This window comes from Gymnodraco acuticeps, unplaced genomic scaffold (assembly GCF_902827175.1).
Source record: "Gymnodraco acuticeps unplaced genomic scaffold, fGymAcu1.1, whole genome shotgun sequence".
Lineage (NCBI taxonomy): Eukaryota > Metazoa > Chordata > Actinopteri > Perciformes > Bathydraconidae > Gymnodraco > Gymnodraco acuticeps.
This window is the reverse complement of record NW_022990440.1, coordinates 1,922,327-1,946,446: the sequence shown is the minus strand read 5'-3', so window position 1 is coordinate 1,946,446 and position 24,120 is coordinate 1,922,327. Positions and strand designations below refer to the sequence as shown.

Here is a 24,120-nt window from a genome sequence, read left to right as displayed (position 1 = left end):
CTTGCAAATACTTGTTTACATAAATGATTACCAAACCGTTTGAGACCCACTACTTAGACTAAAGTTAACTATCCAAACACTCAAGAGTCCTTTACCTCACTGAGCTGTAGTTATCAACCTCACTGAGCTGTAGTTATCAGCCTCTCAGTCTGACAGGAGAGGACTCTCCCTCCACCTCTTTAATAACAACGCCTTATGGTGCTAGTGGAGCACGCTCGTGAACTGTTAGCGCCGGAGCCTCGCAGCGGGTAAACTGTGGCATGCATAATTTTACAACTAAAGACACAGCTACGCAAAACACGCAGCATGTGTACGGCTCATGTGTACGGCTCATGTGCACGGCTCTGAGAATCTGCCTTGGTACTAAGTAGCAGTGAAAACATGGTACGGAGTTTCATTGATTTGGTCATTCTCACAATAAGCAAGTGGAATGGATTTGATTGAGCGCTGTGTCAGTGATGAAGCACTGACACAGCGCTCTACAAAGAGCGGCGAGTGGATAGACCGATGCACGGACTTTCCGCATATTAAAAGTGGGGGGGTCTAAACTAATCATTTTTAAAGGTGGGGGGTACTTGTCATATAATGGCCATGATTATAGGCCAGGCCTACCTTAAAGTAATTTTTCCCCCTGGAAAAAGCTGGCCCACCCTATTTTATACAGGCCCGCCCTAAAGTACATTTCTGCCTACGCTACTGCTTTAAGATGTAATAAAACTGAGTATCAAGTTAAAAATCCAGAGCGTGAAGTTTTTCTCTTCCCCTGAAATTATGTTAAATTGGCTCAATTAATCTCCACAGGCGCGCACGCATGAAGACATCTTAGGTCCACGAAGGTACTGAGAGATGAGATTGACAGATAAGATGGATGGATATGGGCCCCCCTAATGAAACAGATGTGCACTTTAATTGGTTCAGTGATATTTGTCAGGCCTTTTAAGAGTCTGGTAGTTAAAGAAAATTAGATTTTGAAACCAAAATTGCTTTTTCAGACTCCCATTTTGTTCATCATCAGAGTGAAGTAGTGCAGCACGGCAGTGTGTGACATACGTGGTGGAACTCTGTAGTTTTAATCAAGACAAAAAATATACTTTATATGAGTCACCCGTGTTTTACTTTCTTAGTTCAGGTTTGTCTATGCTGGTTTGCATACAACATTTAATTTTGTGTCTTAGAAACTATTGTAGCACATCATAAGACATTTGATCATTTTCATCCTGATCATTATTCTGACGCGCATTTAGGCAAGAACACCTGTTTAGTTTTGTTATGAATAAACATAAATAGCTATCAATACTGTTCTAATAATAACAATTATGTTTTATAAAATGTTAAAGATTATTCCTGGAAAAACAAAAATAAATTCCGTCACACCCCAATAATGATATGGAAACCACTTTATTACAGTAAGTCTGTGTGGAATGACTAAGGTTTGCCCAAAATTACATTTGAACACTTAAAATCGAACGTTATTAACGCTTGTTATAAATGCGTAAAGGTTACAGTGTTGACATTATGTCAAAGACATCTCTATATTGTGTTCCAGAGATATCTACTGATGCTAACTGGCTAGCCCTGGATTGTCCTACTGCCTAATATTGTTTACTGTCTACTTGCAGTTGAGCCATAGTGGGGTTGAGTGAATTGGATTCATTGCCAGTGACCACCAAGGGGATTTAAGGCGCACCTTAAAGCAATCAAGGACATTTAATTTTTATTACAAATTTTAAATAAAAATAACCAACAGTACTGGTGTTTTCTGAAACTTTATATTTAAAAGTGTGGAGGGAAGAGAAGTATGTTGGTGTTTATATAGTGTACGGTTAAGTTTAATAAGCAAAAAAGCTGAGAAGTATAGTGGGTGTTTACTCCGTCTTTGTACTGTGTTTTTGTAAATAATAGTTGCAGTGTTCAAGGTGACTTCAGTGCAACGGCACAACTCTCCACATTTTATTCAAATAGTTTGTTGACTTAGATGTTTATTTCTGAAGATTTGTTTACATGCCGGATATATTTTGAGCTGACAGGTGATATGAGGTTTAAAGTGCCAGCTTAGTGCTTCGCGGCAGCTGAGATATATCTAAAAGAGAAAAATACTTGGGCGTTTTTTTAACTTATCGGGGCACACTGCCCAAATGTCATTGGTGAGGGATGAGAAACGGCAACAGTGACATGAAGTGAATACAAAGTACTTCCATTGTTCACTTAAAAAACAACTTTCCATGTAACCGTTATTACATTATACATTATCGGTGCAACAACCTCATGGAGACATAAATATATTGATATTACATTACATTGCATTTAGCTGACGCTTTTATCCAAAGCGACTTACAATAAGTACATTCGACCAGGAAGACACAACCTTGAAGAAAACAGAATCATATAAGTACATCATTTCATAGAGCCAAACATTTCAAGTGCTACTCAACTGGCTTTAGGTAAGCCAGTCCTTTATTAGTATAAAAGTGCTTCGTTAATAGTTCTAACGCTCGAAGTGGAGTCGAAAGAGATGAGTTTTCAGTTTGCGCCGGAAGATGTGCAAGCTATCTGCCGTCCTGATGTCAATGGGGAGCTCATTCCACCATCTTGGAGCCAGGACAGCAAACCCACGTGTTTTCGCCGATGGGAACTTGGGTCCCCCTCGCAGCGAGGGCGCAACGAGTCGTTTGGCTGATGCAGAGCGTAGTGGGGTGTACGGTTTAACCATGTCCTGGATGTAGGAAGGGCCAGATCCATTCGCAGCATGGTAAGCAAGTATATTAGCAAAAAGAGTGCTGTCCTCAGTGTTCACAGTCCCTCCTCTTTTAAAGACACTTCACTAATCAAACAATACTGGGCAAAAAGTACATTTCAAATAAAAAGAACAAATATATATAATTCATCCAGCTGAAATTACATACAAAAAAAGCACAACATGTGTAATTCAAATATTAACCTGTTAAGCCCGAAGGTCCCCGCCGGCGGGTACTTTAGTTTTTTTTTTCACGACACTGTGTCTCAGGGGATCTTAATATTTAAGAACCTATTAATGTGTTATACCAGATTAACGGGAATAATCTCAGCTAACTGACGATACAAACAATTTTTACCAAAACAAAACACAAGTCTCATAAGAAGCATCTAAATGACCCGAGCGAAAAATGCTAACCTATTACTGCACTGATAATCACTCCTAGCTCCCTTATTACTTATCCTAGGTGCCCATCCAATATATATTTTATGATTGCAAGGAGACACAGATTCTAACGGTGCCCACCTCTACACTGAAAGATATAAACTCGTGAAGTTATCAACAAAAACGTACATCAAAACAAGTGGCGCTAGGTAGCCCACAACGCTAACATGGCTTACCTTTGTCTTTGTCTGGTCTAAACTGGTCTTCAATGGCATTAAAACGATGGTGTAGTTAATCCATAGGTTAATCCAATGTGACTGCATGTTCTGATAATCCATAAGCAATATAACAGCTTTTCCGTTGCTTGATATCAGAGCAGCGATATTTCAACCCAGTCTCATGGCATTTCGTGTTCACCAACACGATTTTTAATCTATTGATTCGTGTTCACCAACACGATTTTACCCTTTTTTTCGTGTTGCACAGCACGATTTTAAAAGCAATATATTTCTACTACGATTTTAAAAGCAATGTATTTCTACTGGTAATGTGTTTCGTGCCTGGAGCATGTATTTTTCTCGGGTCGTGGAAGACCGGAAGCTGTGTGGTTCATAAAAACATGTTCTTACTCAATATTAAGCCACAATTATTGCTTTTATTTTAAATCGTATAATTTCGGACTTTTGTTGCCGTCTGTGAGGAAAATAAATGGGGCTCAGAGCCTCAGAATACTGAAATCTGTATTTTTAAATATTTTTTTCCTTCTAATTTGTTATTCTTTTCAAAATAACACACTGTTATTTACTCACCAATAACACACAATTATCCTTGCTTTTATTTATTGGTTTAATTCCATAATCTCTGGCTTTTTTGGCGTCCGTCAGGAACTGAATTTCAAAATAAAAATAACCGGAAACAGACGTAGGCCTATATGCAGGGTTATGTGCAGGGGTGCACATAACTTTTTTGCCCTGGTTCTCAAAGGAGCACCTGGAGATGTTGCTTGGTGCTCATCCTTAAAATGAAATAAACCGTAACCTTTGAGGGGGTCTTGACTTTATTTGCCAGACACACGGCACTGAACACACATGCAGAGGTGAACACAGAACACACATGCAGTGGTGAACACAAGACAACATTAGCACGACCAGTAATCCTACAAGCTGTCATCACTACCCTCCTGACTGTTCTCCTCACTGTCTTCCTCTCTGTCAGACATGGTAGCTGATGATGTAGGCCTACTTATTTCTCTCTGGTTGAGTCTGTGATTAGCTGCTTGCATCCACAAGTCAACAGCTGGTTTTGGGTCGAAAGTCTCTGTTGTCATCTTAGACAAGTGGATGTAATCAAAAAAGTACGTGAACATAACCAATAACCTACCATAGCCAATAACAAATGAATGTAACTTATTTTATTTGTGTTGTTCATTCATATCTTATTTTACCTTAACATGTATTTATTTATGCATTTTTTTTTAGCTCTCCAGTTTTAAAGGATATTTTTGGTTACTGTCCTATAGTATACATTGGAATGATTTAAAACCTGTTTATCCCAATAATTATAAAGGAGTGCCTTGGAAATATGTGTTTACATAAATTGTGACCAAACCGTTTGAACTTAGACTAAGAGTGACTTACCTCACTGAGCTGTAGTATCAGCCTCTCAGTCTGACTGAAGAGGACTCTCCCTCCACATTATTGTAGAAACATCTTCTTCTTATATCCGTTAGAGCAGCTAGCACGGCACCAGATTCTAATAACAACAGCGATGGTACCGGTGCACCCTCGCATTTTGGCTGTGAGCTGCGGGCGCCAGATAAGCCAACATCCCCCATTTTCATCACTTACAGCGCCCATCGTATAGGGCAAATGAAACGTGTAACCGGGGTGAAAAGGGTGTTACATTTACTTAATTATGAATATTGTTACATCAAGGCCAAAAATTAGGATGAGCCCCAACGGTCAAAATGTTTTTTTCCCTCCCAGAACTGCCAGCGCAGCGACTCCCCAGATCTGGCGCCCAAGGCGAACATCTAGCCAGCGCTACGGGCCGGCCCTGAGTTCATATCATGGTTCATATGCAACTCGCAAATATCTTTCTTTCTCTCTCTCTCCTCTATTTTCTCTTCTCCCTTCTCTCTCTCCCTCTCTCCCTCTCTCAATGTTGGTACGCAAATGCGCTTTGTTTCAAATGGCCCGGTGCTCTTTTTTTGGCGGAGGTGCGCATGCGCACCTGCGCACCAGTTATGTGCAGCCCTGCCTATAAGGGACATTTCGAGCATCATTGCGATTGTCAACATTTCTGAGTTTAGGATGGCCGAAGACACTACACTACCCATAATCTCCAGCTATCGTTTAGGACTACAGTCCCCATGATTCATCTTCAAGCTCTGGGATTGGATGTTGGAGTGGCAGTGCGCCAAGGTTACGCCGAGAGTCAAACAGCTGTTTGAAATGGAATGAAACTACGCCAGACTATCCAAAACTGGAATCGAAGGCCCCCCTAGAACTACACATGCTGGCTATTGTGTTTCGCAAAATGTTCTATGGGACGTCTCTACTGAACGTTTTCGTTTTTCCCACAATTAGAAGTTGCCAGTATTAAACACATTGGTGTTATCAAATGTAAAACATATAATTATTAAATGGGTGAAAATCGCTTGTGTCCATAATGCGCAGCATTAATATATACCCACATGACAGCTCATTGTTACTTTGTAATTCTACTCCACTACAATTCAGAGGTTAACCTGGTATTTTTACTCCACTAGACTTATTTTAGTTACTTTGCAGATTCTGATTAATGATGTGAAATATAAACAACCCTTAAATCAGACTTTAGTTACACCTGAGTAAAATTCAGGTAAGGTGATTGTCAAGTGCCAACAATCAGGAGAGATATTTGATAGTTGGTGCTTGAGAAGACTAAACATGGATCTGCAATTGACATGAATGGAAACGAGTAATAAAGTATATGTATTACTCGTTATTCTCTACTAATATTATTCAATTCAATTCAATTCAAAACCTTTATTTATCCAGCTAAAATCCCATTGAGATCAATGATCTCTTTTTCAAGGGAGACCTGCAGCAGTAGGTTCCACAAGAAGACATAAAAACATAAACAACAGAACAACAAAAGGACATCATACAGCAAAATGTACAGGGATTACAATTTACATATTTAACCACATGTACAGGTACCAACAGCATCTGATTGTGTAGCATCCAACCGAGCTTTAAAAACATGTAGTGGTACTAGCTTGGTAATTTTCTATTATTTTTGCAGACTGTTCCATGTTAGTGGAGCTGCACATCTAAAAGCTTTCTTCCCTAAGACAGTCCTAGCACTTGGCACATTTAATAAAACCACAGCATGCGATCTCAGGCAATAAGTACTTTCAATTCGCAGAGAGATCAGGGAGCAGATATAAGATGGTAGTTTATCCAACATACGATACGATACGATACGATATTACTTTATTGTCAGATCAAGTCTGAAATTTGACTTGCGTCACAGCAGCTCCATGTCCAACATCAACAGACAAATATGCATACACAAATACATGAAACACAAACATTTAACATAACAGCACAATCAGTGAGAGAAAAACATGCTCAAAGAGCCTTCAGCGTGCATTTGGTCTGGGATTTAGCTCTGTATTTACTGTGAGGACTGACTGATGCACAAAGGAGTGCTTCAGTCTGACTTTATTGAATCGTGGGACCCTGTATCTCCGATTAGATGGTAGCAGTTCATATTCACTGTTCAGAACATGGTTTGGGTCGGAGATGATGTTGTTGGACAGCCTCACTAGGTTGTTATGATAGGCTGAGTCATAGAGTCTCTGACAGGGTTGACCAACAATCTTTGAGCAGATCTTTAACAGGTGGAGCAGTTTTGATTTTAACGCTGCTGACAGACATTTGTACCAGGTAGTATTGCAGTACTGTAGAATGGACATGATCACAGATGTAAAGAACAACAGAAGAATTTCTCTGCTCGCGCCAAAAGACCTAAGACGGCGGAGAAAATAAATTCTTTGTTTTGTCCTTTTGCACAGATAATCAATGTGATCCTTCCATGACAGCAGATGGTCAATAATTACACCCAGGTATTTGTATGAAACATGGCTTTGTAAAGGAAAAAGTACCAGTGACTGAGCCTCCGTACAGTAAGTGATGGCATAACCGCCTTGGTATACAGGGTACAGTGATGCGTAAGTGCTTTACAATTTGTCAAAAATCTCAGTGCACTGTGATACGCAGCATCTAACTTGCTCAGGTAATTGGCAGGTGCATTCATATATAACAAATCACCATAATCCAGCACAGGTAAAAAGGTCACAGTGACTAGCCTTTTCCTGGCCTCAAGCGAGAAACAGGACTTATTTCTGTAAAAGAAACCTAGCCTAACCCTCAGCTTTTTAAGCAGGTTATTGACATGAAGTTTAAAAGTGAGACAGTCATCAAGCCAGATACCCAAGTATTTGTAACAGGTAACCACTTCAACTTCCTTGCGTAGTTACAATATCCAAAGCAGTCTCTGGTGTATTTTTAGCTTTAGCTTTCGAAAAGTGCATTACCTTGGTTTTATCTACATTTAAAAGAAGCTTAAGCTCAGAGAGCTGAGCCTGAATAATGTTAAAAACAGCCTGTAATTTAACAACAGCCTCGTTAATCGAGGGACCTGCACAGTACATAACGGTATCGTCCGCATAAAAATGTAATGTTGCTCCTTCGACATTTTCACCTAAACTATTAATATAGATAGAGAATAATAGCGGACCTAAAACTGAACCTTGTGGTACACCATTAGTGATGTTTAACCACTCAGAAGACAGCCCATCAAACTGAACACATTGGGACCTTTCAGAGAGGTAGTTTACAAACCACCCTACTGCATGGCTGGACATGCCTATACTGACCAGCCTTTGCTTCAAAATGCGATGATCGACAGTATCAAAAGCTTTGGATAGGTCAACAAATAGAGCTGCACAACTCTGCTTATTATCTAAAATACTCGTAATATCATTTACCACTTTCATTGTGGCAGTGATAGTGCTATGTTGCTTTCTGAAGCCTCACTGATGTTTAGACAGGATGTCATTGTTACATAAAAACACCTTTACCTGTTCACTCACTAGGCGTTCAAGAACCTTGGCCAGAACTGACAATTTAGAGATGGGTCTATAATTATTTAATAAGGTGGCCTCCCCTCCTTTTAGTAGTGGCAGGACATAAGCTGACTTCCATACTTTTGGGATTTTGTTCGTGCTGAGAGAGAGGTTAAAAAGAGTAGTAAGAGGTGGAGCAATAAAATCTGCAGCTATCTTTAAAAAGAAAGGTTCTACGTTGTCCGGACCAGCCGGCTTTTTAGGATCTAGCTTGGTTAAGACTTCACGAACAACATCAACAGTAAAAGGAGTACAACTGAAAGGGTTTTCCAGACCACATTGTTCTGAGTCACCGACTGTGCTGTTCACAGAAGCAGAATTAGAAACAGAATGAAACAGAGAGCCACAAGACACAAAATGCTCATTAAAACAATTTAGTATGGTGGCCCTATCTGATATAGTGCCAGATACTGTGGTAAGGCACGGAGGTAGCTCATTACGGATATCACTGGTGGATATCGATTTTATGGCTTTCCATAATTTTCTAGGGTTGTTCAGGTTCTTTGTGGTAACTGACAGATAATACTTAGATTTAGCACTTTTGACATGTGAAGTGAAGCTATTTCTTAGCTGCCTAAAACGCAGCCATTCTACCTCTGAGCCTGAATTCCTAGCCTTTGCCCAGGCCTTGTTTCTCTCATGAAGGAGACTAGATAATTCAGCAGAAAACCAAGGATTGTCTCGTCCCTTCACTCTAAATGTACGCATGGGTGCATGTCTATCTATAATTTCCATAAAACCAAGATAAAAATAAGACCATGCAGTCTCAACATCAGCACACAAATCGATTTTTCCCCAATCAAACCCAAACAGATCATGTACAAAACCCTGCTCCACAAAATGTTTTATGTCTCTCTTGATGATAATACGAGGTTTAACCTTTTGGACCTTAGTGTCCCTAATAGACCTATTGCTAAGCCACGCCCCCTTTGAAAACTCGGACAAACAAAGCCGACCGTGAATGACTGTTGACAATGGCCGCGGGGGGAGTTCAAGTCAATGTTAGCAGTGGTGGTCACTACATTAAATCTATAACTATAACTGTCCTTGTTGGTCATCATTTTCACTGTTATGCACCTGGCTGACTGTTACGTTACCTTTTTTTGGTTGAGGGTCTGTGTCTTTTCGGAGCAGCACATACGAGAGTCCGGATGGGATCTGGATATTCCAGAGTTGGCTTCCCATATCTGAAGTGCTTTGAGGTGAAAAGACAGTTAGCTAAAAACACCAGCTAACTAGCGAGGACGAAAAGTCAGACAGCAAACGTTGATGTTGATAACACTGTAGCTAGTTAGCTGGCTAACAAGTTGGCAGCTAACGTTAGTTAGCTGGGCTGGATATACGCTAGCTAGTTGGCAGTCAAAGTCAATCGTTAGCAAACTAATAGTTTGGTCTACGTTTCTAATACATGCCGTCAAATATTATGTCTTTATGAATTGACCTTACCTTTGAGCAATAATAAGTGTCCTTGGTAATTGTCTTCACATTCAGTTGTGTATGTGCTATGTGGTCGACGACACAGCATAATCCACCGCTTGCATTTGTTGAGTTTTCTTTTGGGCTTCGGAAAAGGTACGAAATATACTCCTCCATCCAGCCTTTTAGGGTACCTGGTGTCCGAATTACAGGTACCCCACGCACAGCGTTTCACCATCAGATATTAGCTAGATAATATACATAGAAACTGAACTCTTCACAGTGGTTTCGATCACAGACGTCTGGTTTTGGTTTGATGCGCCCCACAAACGGCTTTTCTGGTGATGTCCGAGTTTTCTGCCAGGAGGGATTTTTGCTGTGATATGATTGGACAAATTCTATTTGGGGCGTGGTTTAGCGATAGGTCTATTGTGGCTACAACACAGTGGTCACTCAAATCATTCGCAAATACTCCCACAGCTGAGTATTTATAGGGAACATTAGTTAAAATGAGATCAATTAGGGAGGATTTAGTTGGGGACTTAATATTAGGGTGAGTAGGACTGTCAACAATCTGAGTAACATTTAAAGAGATACAAAGGTTTTTAAAATCCTCTGACACTGCAGTTAACCAGTCCCAGTTAAAATGTCCAAGTAGCACTATTTCCTTGTAGTCTAGTTGCGATAAAAGATTTGCTAGCGAAGACAAGGAGTCTTTGACAGCTGAGGGGGGTCTGTAACAGCCCACGACCATGACCTCTTGGCCCTTTGCCATTTCTATATTTAAGGCTAAAAATTCAAATTGCTTACTGATAGATTTGGAAACTACAGCGGTTACAATGAACTTATTCTTAACATAAATGGCAATGCCACCACCTTTATTAGGCTGGTCGGTACGATACAAATTAAAACCATTTAAGGCAATGTCAGAGGCCAAAATAGATTTGTTTAGCCATGTTTCTGATAAAACAATGACGTCAGCGTCAGTCGAGCTCGCCCAGATACGGACAAAATCTAGTTTACCTAACAGACTGCGCACATTCAAGTGGATGAAACCCAACCCAGACCTAGCTTTAAAATCAGCAGGAGTAACGATCTGACTACTACTACTGGGCGGACCAGGGTTAGGTTGTACATTTCCTGACAGTAATAACAACAACAAAAACAGGCATCTTTTCCTCTTAAGCGACACACATACATTGTCATCTACTTTAGAATCACCAGAAAAGTCTAGAGCTAGATGGCTCAACCTCACCAACCTCCCAGACCGGGAAAAGGAGGATGTGCTTGACATGCCCATCGTTCCCGAGGGGATTTTCGGCTCCGCTCTCGCCTCCATGCAGAGAAAATAAGGAGGACGAGGCCCTCCACCTCTGCCTCCCTCGAAGGGTCCAGCCGCTGCCTTCACAGCGGCAGTCCTTCGCCCAAGCTGCCTCGAACCCTGCTCGGTTCAAAATACCTAAACAGCAGAGGTCGCAGCCCGCCCCGAGTCCCCAGCCCAGGCAGGAGACGAGGGCGAGTTGGCCTAGAAAATCTCCGGTTCCGGCTGCAGCCCAGGCGCAGCCGACCCAGAATTTCGGCCAGCAGTCGAGGAAGAAGAAGCGGGCGGCCTGACAGCCCCTCCTTCTCCCCTCTGTGACATAGCTGGAAGTCCACGGTTCCCCAGCTCTAGATGTGTTCCCGCCGCCTCGAGAGATGCCTCAACACCATCCTCAAGTCCGCAAAAACACATGTCACAAGTTTGTTGTTGTTTCTCAAATAAACCATTTTCCGCTGACGCATCCAGGCTTCAGGCCAAGGGCGCAGCTCAAAAAAATGAAAAGAAAAACAATAAAAACAATAAACAGTCCGTCAACTGTTCCCCTTCTGAGAGCAGCTCAGAAGCTCAAAAGGCGGATAATAGATGGGTCTGTGAAGGCACCACCGTCACGCGCATGCGCAGTGCCGGCTGGGGCTGTGAAGGCACCACCGTCATGCGCATGCGCAGTGTCGGTGGGGATTGTCGAAATGGGGCACCACCGTGTTCAGACACTAGAGGGTCCCATAACACAACAAATAGAGACTCAGAGGGTAAGAGACGTGACATCTCCGCTGGCTCTAAGGAGCATACAGTGGAAGATGCTCACAACATCTGCTTGGGTTTCTCAAGACAGTAACACGGAGCTTGGAGCCAGCAATGTAGTTGATGGCAGCTTCCTTGTACTCAGAAACAGCATCAACATTTAGGCATAGGTGGTAATCATGCTCTGGCTCTGCATGCTCAACAGGCTTCAAGTCATACCTGCGCAAGGTGTTAGCTGCTGCATGTGTCGCCCCCAAGATGGATGTGTTATCGCGGAGGATGCAATTGCCTGTTCCAGTCCTCACTTGCAACTTCACTAGAAGACGCTTGTATGCAGCTGTGAACTGTCTTGCAGTAGGGTTGTTGTTAAATCCACCACGTGCTCTGACAGCCGAAAAGAACAGCACAAGGTGATCTTGGCTCAGCTTATAAGTGAGAAGGTAACGGCACTGGGCATTTGGCTTACACACAGCTTCCTGGAAAACATTCCATACACTTATGCAGCTGGCAATGAAACCAACCACACAGGTTTTCCGTTTTCCAGCATGCACTGGTATGCCTTTCTCATCTTTCAGTTCGAGGAGAGACCTTTCTGCCTTCAGCAAGATTTTTTCTGCACGCTCTTTGTTGGATGTCCTGATAGGTGCTTTGTAACCTTTCCCTAGGGGATTCCTGCTGTTCAGGACATCGAAGGCAGCATCAATAGTTCTCAGGAACTCAACCGTCTCTTCACATCCTCTGAACTGTGGTAGATGGAGCTCTGTGTTGCAAAACTCCAAAGCATCTGCCACACTGCTGCTGAAAACCTGGGTTGCAAGCTTAACCTTCATTTTCTGTTTTTCCCACCGTATATGTGCCATTTTCAACTTGTTTCCAAGTCGCAGTCCCTGTGCCTCCTGAAGTTTGTTCAGCTCTTGTAGAAATTTCCAACTGATTTTTCCTGTTGGAGTTTGCAACGTACCTCGATCAGCCAATGTGTTTCGGATTAACTTGAGCATGTGGCACACATCAAGCACTGCATGGATTGTGTCTGAGGGATCAGCTGGATGTGGAAATGATGGCTTCATGTTAAGTACATCCATGTTTGCTCCAAGGGCTCTCAACATTGCAAAGTGGCATGATGGACCATCACATGTCAATGACAATACACAAGCTCCGATGGCATGGAGTCGTAGAAGGCACTCCTTGATGATATTAGCGCGCTCTTCTCCTGTCAATCCATCAATTAAGAAGTACGCTACTGGTATCTTCCATGAATAGTCAATAGCAACAACCATAAGGACCAAGGCATCTTTGGCTGGTGGTAAACTGTCATCGACGACGCCACAGCCTAGGTCCACGTATCCATGGAATTTACCAGCAGCATATTCCACATGCTTACGTATTGACACTTCATCCATCATGAGAGCACACAAGGTTTCCTTTCCCTCACGTTTCCTTTCTTCGACACAAGACTTGATGGCAGAAAATGCTGATTGTGTGAATCCAGGATCTGCAGAGATTTTGCTGAACCACGACCGGATGGTTTCGGGATGTGGCAAAACAAGGTCAAAGCATTCACGCACATAAGCATAAGCTTTAGCGGAATAAAAATGCAGAGTCATTGCGAATGAACGCAATTCCTCTGACACTTTTTGCTTTTTCCTCTGTTTAACTCTGATGAGTATTTCTTTTGGCACTCCACTAAAAGAGGCTTCCAGCATCTCAGCACAACCTGTTGAGATGAGCATGTTCTGCTTCAGCTCACTGATAACCTCAGTTAAACAGTTAATTTTTCTTTTTAAACGTGTGGTTTTTTGTTTTTCCACTCTTAGTTTTTTGCGACAATTTACCAATCTTTTATCCATTTTGTTTATTTTAACTTCGAATTTGTGCTTCAGCTTATTGGGAGATGCAAAATAACTGTGGTCAGCAGTGGTTGAAATTATGTTGTGATTTGCAGTGTTTTGTGCATGTGAATCCTCAACACACGGTTCCAGTGTCTCATCATTGTGATGAAGGATTACATCTGACACAAAATGTCTCGTGCACCTCCTCCATCACAATGTTGTCATTATCGTCCGATAACTCTCTGACACTTGCACCTTCCTGTATTGTAGTCTCATTGGTGGTGCGGTGCTGTAATTTATGGTAAGTGTGGTCAGCAGAGGCTGAAATGCTGTCACTCACTTCAAAATGTTGTACCTTTGTGTCCTCAACACAATGTTCATCATCATTGTGATGAAAGATTACATCTGACACAAAATGTGTTTCCTCGTGCACTTCCTCCATCACAATGTTGTCATTAACCTCTGATACGCAAACAGTGTCACTTACCTTCGGGGCCATACTCACCACCTGTGTCCTGGATGTTGTGTGGACGCAGGGGAAGGCAAAAACAGTCGGGACAGCAGATGATTTCAGTTCTCTGACGGTGTGAAAACACTCCTCGGTAAAATGTAGAGCACATATGCGGGAGTTGGAGTTTGGCTTCCAATTCTTGCGATTGATCTTCTTGACCCACTGACACATTCTTGCTTTGTCATGGCGTGGAAAACTGTAACCATATTTATATCATAGCTTGAGTGGTATGCCTATCTTAATTGTATTTATTATCCCTCCTATTACATTCAGGGTTAAATGTACCCCTTTTTAAAATCTAGGAAAAATACTTTAAAGTACACACACACAGACAGACACACACGGTCTGGTGGGAGGTAAACATGCACTGTGTCACATTGACCAAGGAATATTTAATAAATTTAACAGGAGGCTTAACTAGGTATTACAATTCACTATTCGACACAAAACAACTACTTATCATATGTTGTTCTTTCATAATTATTTTTCTAATCTAACCCTGATCATAGATGTATGAAGAGAGTGGTAATCACACATTAGCAATTGTTAAAGCTATTTGTTTAAGTCTAGCATATTATTCAGCTTGCTAGCATTAGCTTACTTAAAATAATATGTTATATATTTATAGACTGTAATTGATTATGTTTTTTTCACATACCGGTGCATAGAAATGTTAGAACCACTCCCTTCACTTCGGTTCACACAGTTGTAGGCAACACAAGAAGGCATTTTATAATATCTTGCTGCAAAGACAAAGAAATGTGGATTGCCGCCACAGGAGATGTTGGAAAGAGAGGCTGAATATAGCGCAGCCCAGACCTAAATCCCCCGCGCCCCTCCCCCTTCACACGCGGTCACGTTCAGTGTTCACTGTCACGTCACTGAGGCTAAAGAGACAACGCTTTATATATACAGTATATGCTAACAACCGACAACCGTTTGCTCCAAAAGGTAAGAGACGAAAACATATTTATTTTCTAACCTGCCTCCGTAATGTCTGTATGTAATGTAACATGTTCTCATATAAAAGAGTAAAATAAGCCAAACCACTCATCAGCAACCGCTACTGTGGCTAAGCTAATGTTGGGTGTTTGTACAGTAATTTTCCATACTTTTCATAGTTAACCAAAATGCTAGAAATGTATGCGTGCCAGCAGTACTGCAATGTTAACTCTGTATGCATTAGCTAACTTTCTAGAAACCAGACTTTGCATTTATAATTCGTTTTATATATATATATATATATATATATATATATATATATATATTTGTATTTAAAATCTATAAATGTGAGATGAAAAAACAAAAAATGACATATCTTTTTCACAACTAATTTCCAATGCAATGTCCCTACCATTGTAAACGACGATGCATACAGAATCTTCAAGAACACATATTATTTTAAAGAGGCGTGAAGAGCTAATCATTTGTACTTTATTTATAGATGGCAGAAATAGCCGGATCGACATCCAGAGAGGAAATCCTGAAGGAAAGTGGGCCTCCCGCCATACTTGGACAAGGTGCTGTATAGTTTTTATAAGAATTGTTATTCATTTTGTTTCAGTAATTTTTTGACTGCATACCCTTTACTTTCATATGGCAAAAACAAATATATTGTACCTTATTTTTACATCTGATAAGTGAAATCAGTTGATTGTGACCTTATCACAAAAAGTCAGTGACTTGATACATCCTGCTTCGTAATAATGCATGAAATCGTCATGCATTATTTAATGTAATATTCATATATAATCTTAATCCTTATAAAGTTTCATCATGATTCTATATACAAGTATAGAGTTATATGTAATATAATATGCAAATTAAACTTGTGTAGTCTTAAAAATATGATGAAAATGATATGACAAGTCAGGCTACATGTACCGCCTTTTTCTAAAAGATGATCACCAGTAACCACTTTTTTTTCCTTTTTCAATATATTTTATTCTATCTAGGTCCCAATGTGTGGATAATAGGGAGCAGCTACGTTAGACGTGGGGAAGAAAGAGCCAGACACACCATGGGAAGCAACCTGGGTCTCAATTGCCGTGTGTGGTGGTTTGGCAAGGGTGGTCTGAGGTGGAGGAAACTTCTTCCCTTTTTCTATCAGTCCTTGAGAGGAAGAACAGTCCCGGATGTCTTGTTCATCCACTGTGGCGGCAACGACCTTGGCAACATCAAAGGTGTGGAGCTTGTCACAGCGATGAAGCAGGACCTGCTTTCCCTCAGTGACAACTTCTCAGAGATGAAGATAATTCTATCATCTATCAATGAGAGATGTCACTGGAGGAAAGCCAATCCGGGAAAGCTGAACAAGGCCAGAATGTGGGTGAACAGAGAGATGGATACATTTGTTAGTGGTTTGGGTGGAGAGAGTGTAAGGCATCCTTGCATTAAGTTTGACTGCCCTGGCATATTTCTAAGAGATGGAGTTCATTTCACCAATTTGGGAAATGATATGTTTTTAAGTAACCTTAAACAGTCCCTTGAGGCTACAATCTAAAGTGGTTCTGCATTTTGGATTCTAGCCCCATGTATATTTAACAAGAATAACTTTTAAATTTGACAGGGCAGTCCTCCTTGTAAGGATGTATTCACTTACTCACACTATTTTTTTTAAATGTGTAATTTAATTTAATTGTTCACTCACATTCTGTGTTCTTCTTCTCTCTTAAACTTTAGTCCCCCTGTCTTGTTTCTCTCTTTCCCTCACTCATCTTAGTCCCCTTGTCTTTTTCTCTCTTTTCCTTACTCATCTTAGTCCCCTTGTGTTTTTCTCTCTTTCCTTCACTCATCTTAGTCCCCTTGTCTTTTTCTCTCTTTCCCTCACTCATCTTAGTCCCCTTGTCTTTTTCTCTCTTTCCCTCACTCATCTTAGTCCCCTTGTCTTTTTCTCTCTTTCCCTCACTCATCTTAGTCCCCTTGTCTTTTTCTCTCTTTCCCTCACTCATCTTAGTCCCCCCCGTTTTGTTTCTCTCTTTCCCTCACTCATCTTCCCCAGCCTCACCAGCCTCACCCAGCTGTGGTGTGTCTGTTCTCTTTCTTCTCCATTTTGGATGCTGCCCAGGAGGAAGCGCAGCTACTTCAAGACACTGGTATGGGCCTACGTGCTGAAGACACAACCGTCATCGGCCAGATCACAGACGGCGTACAGAGAGGAGGTCGAAAACCTGACATCTTGGTGCCAGGATAACAACCTCCATCTCAACGTCAGCAAAACCAAGGAGCTGATTGTGGATTGCAGGAAGCAGCAAAGAGAGGGACACGCCCCCCATCGCCCTCAATGGGACTACGGTAGAGAGAGTCAGCAGCTTCAGGTTCCTCAGTGTCCATCACGGACACAGCTGCATCACGGCCTGGTATGGCAGCTGCACCGCCCTCAATCGTAAGGCTTTACAGAGGGTGGTGAAAACTGCACAGAACATCACCAGGGCGGAGCTGCCATCCATGGAGGACCTTTACTCCCAGCGGCTCAGGAAGAAAGCCCTCAGTTTATGTTTATGTTTATTTTAGAAATGTTTTGGCACATTTGTTCCAATTCTGCTAATACAATATTGCAGGATATTTAAGTCTCCCATGTACTTTTTTAATTAATGTATGTTCATCTTGATGTTTAACTTGTAATATTGTAATTATCTTAGTTAGAAATGCTGTTTCCACCCCATCCTCTGCTGCTGAATGATTTTATATATTGTTACTTAAAGTGCTTGTCTTTGATATTATAATGATTACACCAGAAAGTCACTCTTTGTGAGATTTATTTGTTCACATTTTTCCCAGCCACAAGATGATTTCATTAATTGGAGTCCTCAAAGCTGGGTGAAGGTATTGATGCACGGATCAATGCAATCCTTTACAACAGCATTCCACTATGGTTGGGGATGTCTAAAAAAAGGAGAAATAATCTTAAACCAAATAAGTGTCGCAATATAGGGAAACAAACTGACAAAAACATCAATTAGATCAGAATACATTTACATTGTTACAGCAGAAAAGAGCCAAAGACAGCCTAATGTTACTTAAAGTATGCATAAAAAAAGTATTAAAGATTCAAAACAAGAAATTATAATTTAAAAAAAATACACATTTCACAAAATACACATCCTGTAACAGTTTGGAGGATTTATCAGCCTGGTATATTACACAGTTTTAGCGGCATATTTATATATATATTTTATATATATATATTTTATATATATATACACATGGTTGGTATTTAACAACAAGGGGTGTTGTACTGTGATATTGGTATTTATGGGAACATTTTACACCTTTCCTTCAAGTATTATACGTTTTAGTTACTTGTGGGCTACTTAACATGAATAATCACAGTTACTATCCTTTTACTCCATCACATTTCAAAAAGAAATAGGCTATTGTTATTTTAACTCCACCACAGTAATCCATCATCAGCTTTACTTTTTAGATAAAGTTTTAACTCACAATTGATCATAACAGGCTTCAACATCCATCCATCCATCCATCCATCTTCTCCCGCTTATCCGTGGTCGGGTCGCGGGGGTAGCAGTTCTAGCAGAGAGCCCCAAACTTTCTTTTCCCTGGCGACATCAACCAGCTCTGACTGGGGGATCCCAAGGCGCTCCCAGGCCAGCGAAGAGATATAATCCCTCCACCTGGTCCTAGGTCTACCCCTTGGTCTCTTCCCAGCTGGACGTGCCTGGAACACCTCCCTAGGGAGGCGCCCAGGTGGCATCCTAACTAGGTGCCCGAACCACCTCAACTGGCTCCTTTCGACGCGAAGGAGGAGCGGCTCAACTCCGAGTCCCTCCCTGATGACCGAACTTCTCACCTTATCCCTAAGGGAGACACCAGCCACCCTGCGGAGAAAACCCATCTCGGCCGCTTGTATCCGCGATCTCGTTCTTTCGGTCATGACCCATCCTTCATGACCATAGGTGAGGGTAGGAACGAAAATGGCCCGGTAGACAGAGAGCTTTGCCTTCTGGCTCAGCTCCCTTTTCGTCACAACGGTGCGGTAAAGCGACTGCAGTACCGCTCCCGCTGCTCCGATTCTCCGGCCCATCTCACGCTCCATTGTTCCCTCACTCGAGAACAAGACCCCGAGATACTTGAACTCCTTCACTTGGGGTAAGGACTCATTCCCTACTTGAAGTGGACAGTCCATCGGTTTCCTGCTGAGAACCATGGCCTCAGATTTGGAGGTGCTGATCCTCATCCCAGCCGCTTCAACATATACATTTTTATATATTACCAAGTGGTTTCATGTACAACCCACACAAGTATCATGCTAAATGAAGCTCTGTTGCTTGGATATCACTAGATCCTGATGTCAGCGTAATATAAAAGTACATAACGATTGATGTGTAAGTTAGCATCATTTACTAGCTAGCCGCTAGCTGCTAACTGCCGCCTCGTTAATATAAATCCAGTACCATGCTGTCATGAACGCGCGGTGCTGTTACGTGTACGCAAATTCACGTGCTTAATGTGAACGAGCCTTTTAGGCAGCGTGGTTAAAGTTGCGCATGCGCTATGAGCACACATACGGGTACTTCTCAGGCATGCCGGGTAATCTGTGACGTTTCGCTCTCTCAAAAGTTGGGCCATTTTGTCATCATGCGCTATTGAGCAACTCTCATAGGAATGAATGAGGCCCCGCCTCCCACGCTGTATCCAGTTCTTATTATACATCCATGCTATAGACGCCGGGGGCGGGCAGCGTCAGGTAAAAAAAAGTTATTTAGCCTTCCCAAACCTGAGCCTCACGCGCCGCCTATACTGGAGTCTATGTCACGTGATCTTCAAAAATGCAGAAGAAAAAAAACATGGCCGAACTTCGTTTTATTCTCGGTGGAAAATGCCTATTTAAAGTTAGTTTGGCCATTAAAATGTGTTTTGATGTCATTTGATGCGAGAAATGTGAGTTGTTATTTCAGATTATGTGTGCAGTGGATGTACATTATCTTTAGTTTGCTAGTTATTACGAAGATTACTTCAGGAAATTGCGTCCATAGAACGTTTTCATTGTTACCAAGGTGGTTGCTAGGGACGCTGCTATCGATATTATTTCTGTTATGTTGTGTAACTGTTTAATGGTGTTATCTTTATTGCTACCCCCTTCCCCGTCAATGTATAGTGTTGGTCCACAGCGCAAACGTATTAGTTTAACAAAATCCGCATCTAAAGATACGTTATTTTCCCTCTTACATTTCTTTTCACACAATACGTCTCCTTGCAGTATCAACACTAATTCGGCTGACTTTTATATTTGATCCAATTGGTAGATAGGCTGTATTTACACCATAAAGTTGCACAGCTGATATAAAGGGACACCTAGTGGTTAAAGCATGTTATTGAATTTCATTATTTTTATTATTAGATATTAATAGGATCCCTATAAAGTATATTCATTACTCGTTATTCTCTACTAATAGTTAATTAAAGACTGTATATAATGACTATTTTGCACATCCCTTTAAAGATTTCAAGATTTTCTAAGGTTTATTGACATATCATATAGGCCTACACAACTATGGTGTAGTTATGCATTGAATGAACAACTTGGGTCGCAGGTTCCTCAATAGTGCATTACAAGACATCTATCAATATTTGTGCATACCTCCAGCAATGTTAACTATGTTGAAGCACTTAACTGATATTATACATAATGTATTATACTCTTATAAGCAGCACATCACTCCCACCCTCATCCACCTACACTGGTTGCCGGTCAAGTCCCGCATATCCTACAAAATCCTCCTCCTTACCTACAAATCCCTCCATGCCCTTGCCCCCCAGTACCTATCGGACATCCTTCACCCACATGCCCCACCCCGGAACCTGCGGTCCTCAGACTGTGGCCTGCTTACCACCCCCCGCACCAAACTGCGAACCTACGGGGACAGAGCCTTCAGTGTGGCAGCCCCCACCCTCTGGAACGCTCTCCCTGTGGAGATACGCAACATCCCCACACTTGAAGCCTTCAAAAGGGCCCTCAAGTCCCATCTGTTTGCCAAGGCTTTCGGCCCCTAAATCGATCTGTTGTTCTGTTTGTCTGTCTTTTGTTTTGTTATGTTTGTCTTTGCACTATTACTTGTGAAGCGACCTTGGGTCCCCTGAAAGGCGCTATAGAAATCGAAGCTATTATTATTATTATTATTATTATAAGATGTATATATTTGGGGTCAAGTCAAAACAGCATTTCAGGAAACACCACAGCATTTCACAAAACGCTACAGCATTTCACAAAACACCACAGCATTTCACAAAACACCACAGCGTTTCACCAAACACCACACCATTTCACAAAACGCTACAGCATTTCAGGAAACACCACAGCATTTAACAAAACACTACAATAATAATAATAATTAAAACTGCGGTCGCACTTGTGCACGCAGTGATGAGCGGGCCCTCGCGTCCGTGCGCCTGTAGGGGAGGGCAGCCGGTCGTCCCGGCGTCAAGCAGACGCGCGCGAGTCCTGGGAAATGAGCCGTTTCTCATGTCTATAATTTTCGCGTCCCAGACTCCCAGGTCATCCGGCAGCGACCTGGAAACGGATGTCGGCGCGCCGTCTCGAAGGAAAACAAATTTCTCTCAATGCTCGTGGAGGATCGATTATGGAGGAGGCTGTCTGGAGGAGCCGTAACCGAGGATACAGTGAAGTATTCTGCTGAGACGATTTCAGCCAACAGTGATGTTTAAAAGAGGTGTGGCGCATGGCTGGACTTCTGTCAACGAAGCACAGCTCTGCAAACTGTTCCCGTTGTGATTATAAGTTATTTGAGATGATCAAATGTGCATCAGACTGTCTGCCCTTTACCGTTTGTTTACTCACTTATCACATGTCCCCTGGATGTTAGGCTATTTTTTTTTCAATACAACTGCTTTCATTGTGACACGATGTTTACAGTGAGAACAGTTGCTGAGGTCAGTGCAGAAAGCAGAACAGTGTGTATAATATATATCGCTCAATAATAAATGTAACAGGCCTACATTTCACACTTTATTTGTAGGCTTTAGGAGATATCTACAAATAAACAGTAGGGTTAGGGTTAGGGAGTGTATAGGTGTCTGTTGTAATGAATATGCCGGCAGCAAAGGGCGTTGTTGGACAAACAGTAGGTGTGTGTGTTTGTGTGTCTGTTTGTTTGTGTGTGTGTGTGTGTGTGTGTGTGTGTGTGTGAGAGTTGATGTGCCAGGCAGACAGGCAAGCCTCAGTAGCTTATCTGACATATAATTGGTCAAAAATTGTACATTCTCCGTTAGCCTACGAGCTCCCCGTTTGAGCGAAGGACTATTCCTTCTCAATGTAGTATGACATTGGATATGCGCTGAAGTTGTCCTGGATTGGAATTTTTCCGATCATTCCCCTATGAGGAGTTTGCAGAAATGTCCTTAAAATGCATGAAAAACGCAAATATTTCAAAATGGCCGACTTTGGGCGAGGCTAATAAAAGCCAATTTGAAATATGTCCGCAATCATAAGAGCAATGTGTATACAGTGTTTCGTGAATATCAGAATAACTATATCCGAGTAGTTTGGAGTAATTTGCGACATGTAAATCGTCAAAAATGGTGTATTCGCTGTTAGCTTACGACCTCCACGATTGAGCTATCAAAAGATTTATTCGCAATTTAGCATCATATTGGATAGGGGCTGAACTTGTCCTGGATTGGAATTGTTCCGATCATTCCCCTAGGAGGAATTCGCAAGAATGTGCTTAAAATGCATGAAAACCGCACATTTTTCAAATTGGCCGACTTCCTGGGGGGCGGGGCTAATGGAAGGCAATTTTAAATATGTGTGCAATCATAATAGTAATGTGTATACAGCGTTTCGTGAATATCGGAAAAACTATATGCGAGCAGTTTGGAGCAATTTGCGCAATGTAAATCGTCAAAAATTGTGTATTCGCTGTTAGCTTACGACCTCCACGAGTAATTTTTCAAAGATGTGCTCTGCAATTAAGTATCATATTGGATAGGGGCTAAACCTGTCCTGCATTGGAATTTTTCCGATCATTCCCCTAGGAGGAGTTTGCAAGAACGTGCTTAAAATGGCTGAAAAACGCACATATTTCAAAATGGCCGACTTCCTGGGGGGCGGGGCTAATGGAATCTTTCTACAAATATGTCCGCAATTCCATGAGGAATGTCTGTGCCAAAATTCGTGAAGTTCTGAGAAACTATATGTGACTACCACACAATAGGGGGCGCTAGTGAGCAGTTTTTTTGAAAATGTACGTTTTTTTTTTACATTCTCGAAAAAGTCGTGGGCTCTGACGTGTGTCCCAAGTTTTGCGTCCGAAGCTCATTTTATGCTATCGCAATTTAAAAAAATGTTTAGGCCACGCCCAAATTCTGAATTTGTTGCAACACTTTAAATCTGAGTTCGTAGTCACCCCGAGAGTATGTGTAAAAAACATAAATAATAATTCATCCATCCGCTCTTGAGTTATAAATTGGTGGTGTTTTTGGCGCCCCCTATAGTCTTAAATGAAATGTATTTGGTGTGCCTATTTCCCAAAACAGATTTAACCTTTCCACCAAAATCTGTGGTGAATGGATACATTGTTGATGAGTTATGAGCATTTATTTCTAAGCCCCGCCTTTTTGCGAGTACGTTTTAATTCATGGCGGAAATATTTATCGTTTGAACATGCTCATCTCCTAGGGTAATGTGTCTGACCTTCCACCGATGCTGTATACGAAATTTGGTGTTGAAAAACTGAAAATTGAAATTTAAGTGAATATTTAACTGATGCGGTGTGAAACGGGGAGCCAGTGGAGTTCTTTTGAGGACCGGGGTGATGTGATGCCATGATTTGGTGTGGGTGAGGAGTCTGGCGGCTGCGTTCTGGACACGCTGGAGTCTATTGTGGGATATAGTGCTGATGCCGTAGAGGAGTGAGTTGCAATAGTCAAGGTGGGAGGACATGCATATTTACAACTGTTACACATGCTGATGTAATGCAAATGTTCCAACTTGGGATCAATAAAGTATATCTTATCTTATCTTAGAAA

The 24,120-nt window shown here is 41.6% G+C and overlaps 1 long non-coding RNA gene across 1 annotated transcript; it reads left to right on the top strand.

Moving 5' to 3' along the window:
* The first annotated feature begins 15,049 nt into the window (after positions 1–15,049).
* On the top strand, positions 15,050–16,197 carry LOC117552004. The gene is made up of 3 exons (XR_004569887.1): positions 15,050–15,063; positions 15,557–15,632; positions 16,068–16,197. It is a non-coding gene; the product is annotated as an uncharacterized LOC117552004 (long non-coding RNA).
* Positions 16,198–24,120: the final 7,923 nt, after the last annotated feature.